The sequence below is a fragment of the Phlebotomus argentipes genome, unplaced genomic scaffold, assembly GCF_947086385.1.
Source record: "Phlebotomus argentipes unplaced genomic scaffold, Phlebotomus argentipes genome assembly contig_50, whole genome shotgun sequence".
Taxonomy (NCBI): domain Eukaryota; kingdom Metazoa; phylum Arthropoda; class Insecta; order Diptera; family Psychodidae; genus Phlebotomus; species Phlebotomus argentipes.
Genome location: NW_026776168.1, coordinates 7,222 through 20,430, shown reverse-complemented (window position 1 = coordinate 20,430; position 13,209 = coordinate 7,222).

The following is a 13,209-nucleotide window of genomic DNA, read 5'->3' as shown; positions in this document are numbered from 1 at the left end:
AAAAAGCTCAACCCAGAGTAAATTGAGTTTCTCAATTATTCACACACTGATTTTTATTGACTGCATCGCGAATTACGAGAAATAAACTCCATGTAATACGTATGCAGTTGTGAAATTAGAGCTTTTGCAAGTGAATTTGTATTATATAAATGTTTTATTACCCCCAAAAAAAATTAACGTGATTGTGCCATTTTTAGCGCCTCTGTTTAAATTGATTTAAAAGCCACTTTTCAACCCTCAACATTAATGAAGGAAGCTGAATTTTTAATTACACTTTTAACAATCGTGCATTATTGTCCCAAATTATTATTTCATTGGGTGTCGTTAATTAACGCCATGCCATAGTCAAGGGCTGCTGTGGAGCTTTTAAAGCACGATGAGTGAAAAATGATTAGGGCCTTTCTTCGCCTTCATCATCAAGCGCCGCCAAATGAGTCGCTTTTTTCCGCTTCCCACGCAATTCACCACAATCAGGAATTAATTGTGATGCATTAATGAGGAGAGCTTTTATCTGGCGAAAGTTTTCGCGGTGTAAAAAAGCACGGGGAAGCCTTTGAATGTGAGTGTCTCGCGATAAAGGCAGCATTTCACATTGGAGGTAATAATCAAATATTTAAATGCCTTTTTACGTCAACCTTTCGGTGGTGAAATTTGTCTGAGGGGCTGAGATAAATCTCACGAATTGCGATAAAGCTCCAGATTGATCATCGTCAAGGAGGGGGCGGCGTTGGGGTTGTGGGAAATATTTTTTATTTACACACTCTCTCGCAATGCGACAAGGACGAGAGAGAGAGTCTCCTTGTGTAGTGTGGATGTTCTCGTAAAGATGTTCAACTTTATGAGGGGCTGATGGTAAATATTCCGTGGCGTTTGACTGCATTCTGACGTGGGGAATGGTGGTGGGAAAGCCCCCAAAGAGAAAACAGACACACACACACAGAGCGAATGGGGAGGAAAAGTGCAAATAAAGTAATTTTTTCAGACCATCAAGCACTCTGTGGCAAATCGAATTAAGAAAGAGTGTAAAAGTGACTCTCCTTCATCAAGAGGATTTTCTCCAGCATTTGCCACTCATCTCGACTCGCCAGCAAATTATGTGCGCTGCTGAAGAGGCGGAAGGAATTTCTGCTCACGATACCATCGAAGAGCCTCAACAATGGGGCGATGGCAAAAATTCACATGTGAAATATTCCGCCAGAGACATATTTAGTGTGATGTGTTGAATAGTCGAATGGCTGTCGCCTTGGGGGGAGGAAATTCCGCAGAATTCACAAAACTACCCCAGCAATAAGTCGCCGCGCGCGCGACTGTTGGTGTGAGGACAAAGAGAGTGCTCTGTGGAAATAAATCAACTCATGGATGGTTTGAATTTTCTTATCGGCACAGCGATAGTTGCTGCCGAAGTGGATGTGCGGAAAATGGACTAACAGCCAGTGGACTTTTCTGCTCCATTTTTCGCAATATATGGCGCTTTTTTCTCCCTTCCATTCTTCTCATGTCATCCTCTTCGATTGTCTTGTTGTTGTTATTGAAATTCAGAGGCGTCAATTCAGCCCACCCCCATTTCACCCCCCCCCCCGTCATTGTGTGCTCAGCGAGACAAAATGGAAATTCATACCAACCCCCGAAACATTTCCTAATCCATCAGAAGACTCCAGAGATTGATTGCCAGCATCCAGCACGGAAATAATCGAATGTTTTTGTCAAAGTCTAACTTCATGACATGAATAATTTTGCATCTCATATGCATCATTAAGCATAGCATTTTTAATCCACCCCCAGAGCGCCCTCGGATGCTCAAATCTTGCAATCATTCCAAATTATCGCCAAATGGATAAACATTGACTGAGGGGGGGTGATTGAGGGAAATTGATTTGAAGGACAATGCTGAGAGAGAGAAGCGACATCAATAAGGAAATTGACTGTTTTTTTGATGAATTTTTATCAATTGACTCCTTGAGATGTCACCATCCGAAGAAATTCAATCAATTTATACGGAGAATTCGCACTGTCGACGATGATTCGCATGAAAAGAGGGTGGCCTTTTTGAATATTTATGCGTCGCATGGCGAAAAATTGATGGAAATTTTGCAATTCAGTGGAAAACACTACACCCAGGACTACTTCTAATTGAATATTACTTCATACATTACTCAAATTCATTATATATCAGAGCGCGAAAAGCGTCCTTTGATGTCACTTCAGAGAACAATCTTTCAGGTGCATCAATTCAAGGTGTTGCTGAGATGTTTATTTATACTACTTCATCTCCTGACAATTGCAATCAGCATCACTTTTATTACACATATTCAGAGAGTCATTCTCTCTGTCGAGAGCATCACTATAATATTCCCTTTACTTCAGCACTTCTCGAGTCAATGGAGTTATTTGGGGGTGTTTGCTTAAACTTCCTCGCATTTTGACACACTAAAAACTTTCCTTTATGGAATATGTCGCAATCACGGAGGAAAATTGTGTGAAAATTTTAGGGACAGAATTTCCCTTTCCTCCCTCTCTGTCTGTGGGGGTGAATAAAATTTTTATGAGTGCCTCTAATGTTACCCAAAAAAAGGCGACAACAATTTTTCCTCTCGGTGTGACTCGCTTACTTTATATTCACGTTAAATTACTCATACAGCACATTGAGGCGATAAGGAGAGTTGGAATTGTGTATGCACGCATAGGATAGGAAATCGTTGTTGTTCCAGTGCTACGCAAACAATATACCGCTTAATTGTTAAAAGATAAAATCAAACAAGCTCCCCAGATTTCACCTGGTGCTCTCAAATTGTCGAGAAACGATTCGTGTTGCTCGTGGAATGTGCTAGATTTTCTACCATTTCGCCTGGGCGAGGGTGTTCGTGACGGGGTGGGTGGCAGGAGAGGTGAGGGACATCCCTAAGTTGGTCCCATGTGTGATGAGTTGTGAGTGTGTGTGGGGAAATCCAAAGTTTCCAGTTTGAAAATTAATTTTCTTGTTTATTTCACAACTCATTTAGAAGATGGATGGGGGTGTGGAACATTATTTACATTCTGGAAGGCATCCCTCAGATATGTGTATTTACTCTCACAACAGTATTTCCGCAAAGATTATATGTGTATAAGTTGGGCTGGAAAACACGCGACACACACGCATTTTTTTTTATTTCTCATGCTGAATTCACCGAAATTACGCCGAAACTTTCATTTTAATTTAATACCATGGCCTCAGACGATTACACTTGAGGCTATTCTTAGTCCCAATTCTGTGTTTTTCACTCCCAAAACTTTTCTCACCTCCCAACAATGTTTTCTGCGCAGCGCGACAAAACTGTGTCTCTTTGAGGATCAGTGCAAATATCAAAAGAATTCCTACAGAATTTCACAATGCGATTTTTGAAGAATATTAATTGAAAAAAATATCAAAATTTAATTAAAAATAATCCACAAGTAAAATTGAAAAACAATCAAAATTTGAATATTTTCAGGCAAAATATTCAAATAAATCAAATTATATGTCAATATTTTGTGAATATTTAAATAAAGATTTAATATTTGATTATTTTCTCTCCGCATATTGCCGCCAGAGGGCAGTAAAGTTGGCGTAGAAAAGCTTCAGATCAAGCTTGAAAGGCACGAAGAAGCTTTGATTGTATTTCCCAAAGACAAAATTGGTCTTTGAGGAGTTCGAATCCAGCTGCTAAACTTGATATACAGAATTTAAATGAAAATTAAGAAATCATTTAATAATCACATTTAATAGTCTCACATTTCGAGTGGTTTTTCCCTTGGAAAATACATAAACATTATGCAAAATGCCTTTCATTTGCTCTTGAAATATATGCTGTGAAATCGTTGTAGCAACATTTTATGATACACTTTCGTGATGGGAAATCTCACACAACAACACTAAAAACTCATGACTGGGATAATTAAAGTTTTCCACTTCCAATTGTATTGTCATATGTGGCGCCATTGCTCACCATTCACGATTCATGCAAATTGCATTAATTATGTTATCTCTAATTAAATTTATGTGACTTGCTCTCTATCTGATTTCACCCACAAAACCTTTCTCGCTTCAGCGTGAATTTTTTGGCACTCATCTCTCGTCCCGAACACATCACTCAAGAGGGGCGCTTTCCCGCCCTCCGTCCCGAGAGAGGACGGTGGAAATGAGAACGAAGATGAGGAGCAGGAAAGACAAGAGCCATGACAATTAAAATGATGACTGGGGAATATTGTGGAAAAAAATTGAGTCATTTCAACTTTTTTCTCTCTCTCAAGAGTTTCATTATTTCAATGGTGAAACAATTACAACCATAAGAAAGCGCCCAATTTTGTCGTCTCTTCCACCTGGAAAGTGGCCAACATTCTTGGCCATGAGCGCATTTCTACAAATTTCTTACATCCCTTTTTCCCGTTCCCACCCATAGAAAATGACAAAAACCATTTCCAGCGTCAAAGTCCAACAATTGCTCGCTGGAGAAAGGTTAAATAGAGGTGAATTTATGGAGTGTCTGGCAAATTTCTTGCTGCAGAAAAGCTCTCTCTCTCTCTCAAGTCTGAAGAATCTCCATTCAACATTGGCCAAATGTGACATGCCATAACTTTGGCATTTTGCTGCAGCAACAATATAAGATATATTGCGACTTCTATGGCACTATTTTATGAGTTAAAGCAGAGAAAAAGCTCCATCGCACTTGCATGACATGATGTTACTATATGCCATACGCTTCTGTTTTTTTTACTGCAAAATAATCTTCCTTTCATTGCAAAAGTGAATATCCTGAATAAGTGAAAAATTGCGCACAGAGTCTGACTCGTCACGAGTGAAACTCGGGAAATTTGTGTGGTTGACAGTGCAAAAAAGCGCTTTGCATGATATATTGTGTTGTTAGCAGCATTTTAATCATCAAATCCACTGCTCAGCATCTGAAATAGTGTCAAGCAAGTCAGAACTGTGATTATTTGCAGTTTAGTTCTGCGCGACAATCTGCCACAGTGTAAAAGCTTTTCTGAACTTTATTAATCGAAGAATCGGGACTCTTTGTGCATTCACTAGTTGGAAAATTCAATGCATTTTGACGCTATTTGCACGGAAAAAGGAACACAATGTTAGTTTGTAAGTACATAGATGGAGTGTGACACTTGAGTCGCCTGAAATTTCAACTAATTGTATCACTTTGTTGCGTAATTCTGCTCGTGCGATGAAAAGGGAGAATTTCACGATTAAATTAAGTCTGCACTTCAGTGCATTCTCTAAGTTGTTTCCAAGAAAATTCCAACACACCTTGCAAAAGGGTGCGGCTGGGATAATCTCAATGGATCACGTGTATTAAGCTTTTCACGTGAGCTTTTCATTCCTCCTGATCATGTTTTTGTTGTCTTACTTAGGCATTCCCTTATAGCAAGATAGGATATAACTTTTGGGGGAAAAACTTCACGTATTTGCAACATGCATTCCAATTTTGGAAAATTTACCCTCTCTGGGGTTGATGTTGAACACTCTCCAGAGAGATAGGGGAAAAACCACCGACAAAGTCTAGCAAGAAGTGTGTGAAAATTGAGAAGTTACTCAATCTGTTGCGAGTAGCATGTCGAGAGCTTGTTATGTGCTTGACCAGGAGAGCTTTGTATGTTCATCACGGCATGACCAGCGGGTGCACTTCCCTCATTGCTGCATGCGCCGTTTGTTTTGGTCAAAACAACTTCACAACTATTTCACATAACATACAATTTTCATATGAACATCACTTGAGGTAATGGTTGGAGTGTAAATTTGAGTAAATCACGACATCACGAGCTTTCCCACATGACACAGTTTTCCTGTACTGAGAGAAAAATCGGGCAGAAATTAAGGAATTGAACTGCTCGAAACACTTTTTCTGTTTTGGGTCGGATTAAGATTGCAGTTTGGTCTTAGACAAGACACGTGGCGCCGTGAAATGTCGGATTTTGATCGTAAAGATCTATGAGAATCAATAGGTTCTCACTCCGAAATCGACTTGATTTTTTTTTGACATTAATTGAAAAGGTGAAAATCTTAAATTTATGACTATTTAAGCTTATGACTGTGGAATTTTTCTCAAGAATACATAATTTTTCCGAGTGTGGGCATTAATGTGGCGCTGGCGAGTGCATGTTTGAAGCGGTGGAAAGGTTTGCCAATCCTCTTCAATCCACTCTCAATTAGGGTAATTATCTGCTCCAGTGCATTGTACGGAGTGTATTTTTCCTTCTGTACTTGATGACCTGTAAATGATATTTATTGTGTAGCCATTGTGCTCCATCTCGGGCCAAATGGTGCGAATTCGAGGTGCACGTGTGTGCGTGTGTGTCGTGGAAATGGGGAGGAAATGTTCAGCTCGCACAGTCTTTTTCTCATGATGGAGGTGAGTGAGGTCATTATTCACATTTCCGGATTCCGGTTTGCCATTCATCCATCAATAGCGAGGCCCCTTGGCTGAGGTATGGAACGGAGAGGTGCCAAGATTAAATGTCTATCAAATCAAACACCCAAGGATGTGTCTCCTGACACGAGTGCGATGGAGCGTCTTGGGCTGAACAAGGCACCCGGATTTATTTGGAGAGGTGTACAAGATTGGCAATTCCGTGACATGAGCCTTCACGCCTTCCCTCCTTATCTATTGAATCTATCACGTCACAAGTGGAGGAGGGTCTCTTCGATATCCAGAAAAATGCGGGCAATTTTTATTGAGCTTTTGTCCACTGTTTGCTACCTTTATTTGCGGGGAGAATTTCCCAGGGCAAAAAAAGCCCACAAATTGGAGATGATGAGAAACACATTAGCATTATTTTTCATAGTTTGTGTCTGACAGAAAACACAGTGAGAAAGTCGCAAATGTGGTGAAAGTTTAATTGCAATTTCATTGCCAAACACACACAAAGTCTTTCTCATCTAATTAAGCTTCTTTCGTAGCCGCGAGAAGAGCTTTTTTTGGGTGTGGAATTGAGAAAGCTTGAAGGGATAAATGCAAATTGTATGTGGTTTCCACTTCATCTCAGTCACTTGGTGACGCTTTCATCCCTTCTATTGTGGCAATTAGTGTCAAAGAAAGCTGCGGACGAAATGCGACAGAAGCGAGAGAGCTTTCAACTGCGAATAGCGGAGCCATATATGCAGATTTTATTGATATAGTTGGAGAAAAGTTGGCAAATGCGTCTATATTTCACTCTGTTTTGCAGTCGATTTTAATTATTGGACTCATGAATATGAATGGCTGTGCGGCGATGATCTTCAACAAGTCCCTGATAAATGGCCTGGACTTCCTCAGCAACTTGCAGAATTTATTCAATGCCACCCCATCTGCACGTCTCATTGGCGTCACTGCCAGGGGGGGTGTGAAATTAAATTACTTTCTCTGCGATAATCCCAGCATAAACAAAAACCACAAAGGGAGTGGCGAAGGGAAAAAGCGCACTGTAATTACGGAATATCTCTGGACAATCAATGTCGAGGGAGCTTTCAGCGTGTCGGATGTGAGTCGCCGTCAGACTGTGGCTACAGAGGAATTTTCCAATTTCATTCTGCAGCGCTTATTGTGGCAAGAAAAATGGGAGATGCGGTCGTGGCGGACTTCCTGACTATTTGTTCGGCGTTGTTGGCACGGTTTTAATTGTGCTCTCACTTGTCTTATGCGCCAATCGCCTTTGCCACGTCCCACAAAGTCACCCAAGGTAGAATCTCGCCTCCTTTTCATGCCTACTAAAGCAACCGTGAGCCATAAAACAGCAACGAAGAGTACTCAAATACCCGGCGTCTCCATCACACTCTTGACCAACTTTCATATTTATCGCTGTATTTATTGTATTTGTGCCACTTTTCCCCACTTCCCACCCCCTCCCCCCCACTTTGGTGTTGTTCTGCAAACTCCGTATTTATTCTTTGGTGGGTTTGAGGGGGAGGGACGTTAGGGGGGTGGTATCATGAGCTTTCAGTGTGGGAATAATAGAAAAACAGAGAGAATGATGGAAGAAGCACGCAAGGAAAGTTCCATTTGAAAAGGCAGGCAATCGAGGCAGTGGATGAAAAACACTTCCGACCAGAATTACCTGGGAAAGTTGAATTTGATGTGTGTATTTTTCCCACTGACAATCGGGCCACTTTCTCGCCGTTGAGCTTTTCCACGCCAAATTTGCTCATTTATTTGCACGACAAAAGCGCGGACAAAAGGTGTGGAAAATCAATGGGAAATGTCTTACTCGTCCTCTCGCTTCAGGGATGACGCATCGCTCAGTGTTATGAGTTATCAGCAATATGTTTAGTAACAATTAGCTGTATTCACTGTTACGAGCCGTCGACACGCCAATGTCTCATTGAATTCGCCTTGAAAGGAGGCAATCAGGAGGGCAATAAAAAGAAAACAAATGCTCACAACTGTGAGGACCTTTCTTCGCATTCTATTCACGCTATTGAATGATTACATATATTGTGTCTGCAGATGTGCCAAGCGACGTATCAATTAAATTTGCCGAGGGAGGAGAAAATGATCTATGAGATATCGTGAATTAAAATACTTTGTCATACTTTAGGCAATTAGAACCATTCCTAACGAAGCTGCCAGCAAATATATTACAGCCTCTCTCTCTCTGCGTCAAAGGTAAAAGTTAAACTTTAGCGCACCGAGCGAAATTGATGGTAATTCTCTACTACTTCAGCCTGAAGTTTATATCTGATTTTAATTGTCAATGCCTTTCACCGTATCGTATGAGTTATATTGAATAATTTATCAATTATTTCCACGCTTATCGCAAGTATCATTAATAAAACATTATAGGTGGAAAGCAAAAGGTATCTTTTGAGCTTGTATACGTTGGGGTTTTTACGCTGAGTTATTTCCTTCAGAAGCTCTCTTTCAAACATCATAAATTGTTTGTAAGCAGAAGAGGGAAAATTACACCTAATTTATGATACTTGACCTGGGCTATTCAGCCAACAACTTCTTGTTGTATTCCGTCGGGACGAAAGTTTATGCGAATATGCAGACGCAGAAGAATTATTTCGCAGCACCGCCAAAGTGTATCTCGTTTGTCGTCCTCTGAGATTATACAATTGAAAATTGAATTTTTAATTACGCAATATGTATAGAACAATTTTCCCCATCAGCGGCGCAAACAGAGAGCTCAAAAAGCTCTGTTCCATGCAAAATAGCAGCAAGACCACGCACAACTCAAAGCTCATTAGGTAACGGCGACTATTTTTGTCGATGTTCGAAGCTCTTTTATGCATTCAGCTGAAAAATAAAAAAAAATGTTTCTTTTTCACTCCGGATGGCGCGAGATGGGCAAAAAATATGGCGACGAGAGAAAAGCGCACAAAATGAAAATATTTATGCTTTTCCACCCAAGTTGATATACGTGGAATTAATTCACCGCTTTTTCTGCCCTTCGAACTCTTGTCAAGGCGCGTGTTTATGAGTTGGAAAGAGAGTCTTAGTGGCATGAAAGAAAATAAATGTCGTTACAACAAACACCTCACAGGGAAAATTGAATACGTGTGCAAAAAGAGTTCTCCCTTCATTTCGCCATCGCTATATGCGCGTCTTTGCCCAGCAAAGCCGAACACTTGCACTTCAAAATGGGGTGGATTTTCCAACCCAGAGGGAGAAATTTTCCCAGAGCTTTTTGCACTCTTTATGGAGTTCCTCTCGCGCACACAGCAATTTGAGTGCCCTGGCAAAAGCGCTCCGCGCGTCTCGCCAAACTATAAGCTGATGGTGTGTATAAAGGCGCTGTGGCAGCCCTTTGGAATTTTGATGAGGGGAAATTTATTTAATTTATTTCCCTTATGAATGGCACTACATCTACATAACAATAACAAATTTTTGACGAAATTGCGCGCGTCTTTCCGCCCAAGATATGCGGAAGACATGGGTGGCCGCCGGGGGTGTGTGTGTGTGTGGACGCAGCCTCTCGACCGCAATGTGCAGAGAAGCTCCGCCACCCACTCCACACTGCGACAGAATACCGTCAGCGGGAAATTTATGAATGAGCCCCACCCCCCCATCAACCCCCGAAAGCACTCTTGCACGGGGCGGAAAAAAGCGCGTGCTAGGAAAGTTTTTTTCTCCGTACATCGCCATATACTTGCGTTCTTGTGATTATTTCCATCCGCCGATATGTGGGGGGGCTGAAGGCGCTTGGTGAAAGTTTCATCCCTCGTCGGTGAAGAGGATGCTGTGCTAAATGGATATTGAGCATATTTCAGCGCGGCGGAAATTGATAGGAGAACTTTTCATCAATATCACACTTTTTGCATGACATCAAAACCAAATAACACACCATAAGCAACGCTCTTCACCCCCACTTCGACGGCACGGAAACTTTTCCCCTTGTTTCTGATTTATTAAATAAACTTTCAGCACACACACGATTTTTTGCTCTTCACCGCTATTTATAGGATTGAGGTCTTAATGCGGTGTGGAATTGAAATAACAATGCATTTAAGACGATGTGTGTCTCGAAGGCTATCAAAAGTCCTCTTGTGATGTCGATTTTGACGTCTTGTGAGAAGAAATGTAACAAATCGGATTTTTCCTTAAAAATCAAGTGAAATAAAAAGTCAATTGTTGATAGTTTCGCCGCATTTTTTCAATTTAGAAGGTATTAAAAGTCGTTGTTTAATAGAAATAAAGAAGAAATATTAGATCTACTGGATATTTTTGTGCGTGGCGACATGAAAATCGCAACTTGGTCTTAAGACAAGAAACGCGGGGTCGCGAAATGTCAGAAGAAAGGAAGATAATATCGGTAGTTTTGCTCACATTGATGAGTGTAATTACAAATTCGTCTGCCAACTCTCCATAATATAGAATTATAGAACTTAATAATTAAAGTCAAGGAATATTATCAATTTAATTGCTAGTGATTTTGACTTGTATATGGTTAAAACCACACACTTTGGGGGAGTTCATTGTGTGTAGATTGTGCTTCTGAGATATTCAATTGCAACCAGAAATCAATGGTAAACAATTCGTGAGAGTGTTTCACACAGAGATAATCCAAAATTAATTCCCCAGTGCAAATTGTCAGTTGAAACCACATTATATGAGTTAATGTGACACGCAGCATTGGCTATTTTATGGCAATACACCAGGATCTTCACAATTGAATGCGAAGGTGGCAACAAAGCCGCAGCGCTGGTAGTTTATTTTGTGGGCGAAATCACGATTAATGGGTGGTAGCATTTGCTGCGGGGTCTGAAAATATCCAGCTGAGGTGAATTAAATTGGCCAAATTGCGACATCACCGGAAAGCATCTCCGCCAGTTCAATATAAGCATGGAATTGTTATTAATATGTGGCACCGCGCAAATTCACCCCCCGCCCTTTTTCCACCCCCGCACACTGTGGAAAAAGTGTACAGCAGGTGATTTATTAGCAATAACTTAATCCTCCCGCCTCGGATCCCGAAGAGGCGCTGCATTAAGCATCTCAGCCACTCTTGCTGACTCGTCCTCTGGTTATCGCTTCCTGCGCTGGGGGAGAGGAAATCTTCTGAGATACACACGCAGAGTTGATGTCCTTCCAGATGATATATTTTCTCCTCTCGCCGCGCACTTTGGGAGGTATCAAACCCGGGCTATTAGTCTTGATCGCAATCTAGGCTATCTAGGGCATTTTTCGATCCGCACTCCGTGCGAAATATAAAACTGAGAGTATAAGAGTCAACAGCATTACAAATTATCCTGGATGCCGAGAGGGATACGAGCGAGAGTGAGAGAGGGTGGATTTCGGGAGGGGTGTTTTAGATATTCCCACGAGCTTTCTGCCAGTCAGCAGAGTAATTTATGTGTATGGATGGGCGGATGAGGGTGCAAAACAATCGACCACCCTCGGCATCGATTGATTGTGGCCAGAATGGAGCTGTAAAAGTCCAAAAGCTCCACGCCACAGCGTGTTTCTTCCATTTACTTCATTTTACATTTGTGAAACCCTTTCGAATTGAGTGGGTGGATATTTGATAGGTGAACCACCCCCAAACCATCCAAGCTACATGCTCACCTTTCGCCTCCGTCGTTTGGCTTTACACTCGTCAGCTGTTTCTCAGAAGGGCTTTCACTGGGGGAGGTGGGAAAAAGCCCCAGTGGAGTGTGAAGAACTTCCAACGTGGCTTTTGCGGTTCTATTTTGGTCATATTGCCTTCCTTCGCATGCACGTATGGTGAGACATCATTCAAACACTCGTAATCCACTTAAGTTGCTCCCTCACTTTCCGGGTTTTGATGCGAAAGGGGGGTGGAAAAAGCTCGAAAGCTCCACTCGAGTGACATGCAATCACCATTGCTGCCCGCCATCCAATGAAGAATGTGGCCCGATTAATTGCCCAAAGACGGGATACAGAAGGAGATTTGAATGGGAAAAAAAGAGTGGAAAACCAAAATGATTTAATTCCCCCGAGACAGAGACAAATTTCTCACAATTTCTGTTGCCATGTCATTTACCCTGGGATATCAAGGGCCGCACATGTGTGTGGATGTGAATGGGGGATGTTGGTGGAGTTTGGGGGGGGGCGAGATATAAGTTCCTGTTTTGCGAGTAATTTCGTCTTCTTCATTTAATCGTTTAAGCGCGCACAACCCGTGGAGAACTCCACACTTGAGACACATCATGAGGAATACGATGAAATTAGTAAAATGTCTGAGATTATGGCATTATAGAGGAAATATGAGGGCATCTTCCAGATATATCACTATTACTTATACATGTTTATGTAACTCTCATCGTCTCTGGCGGTGTGGGAAATTACGAGGAGCGAGAGACATGAGAGCGGAAATGCCGAGCTCATCGTCGTGGTGAATTGCCAAGAAGGGGGTGAGAGAGAGAGAGAGAGAGGGTTTTCCCGGTTTTTCCCTCCACCCCGACGACAAACTCAAAAGCAGTTAAAACTGCGGAGACCTCAACTCACCCAAACCCCAAGCACTAATTTGGGATTTTACTGCTCTAAACACGGCTTTTTCCATGTTTGCATTGCACACTCTTAACCCTTCACTTCGCACAATTAAATTTTCACTTTCATTCATCTCCAAACATGAACATTTATATATTGTTCACAAATTCAGACTCTATCCTAAGAACTTTTTCATCACTCTCAGCCGCTTAATTAACCACCAATTTAGTGTGCTAACTCGGAAAATTTCGTTAAACAAACGCCAGAACAGAAGAGATTTTATCAAATGTCACTCGATTCAGGCAACAGGACGCTTGTG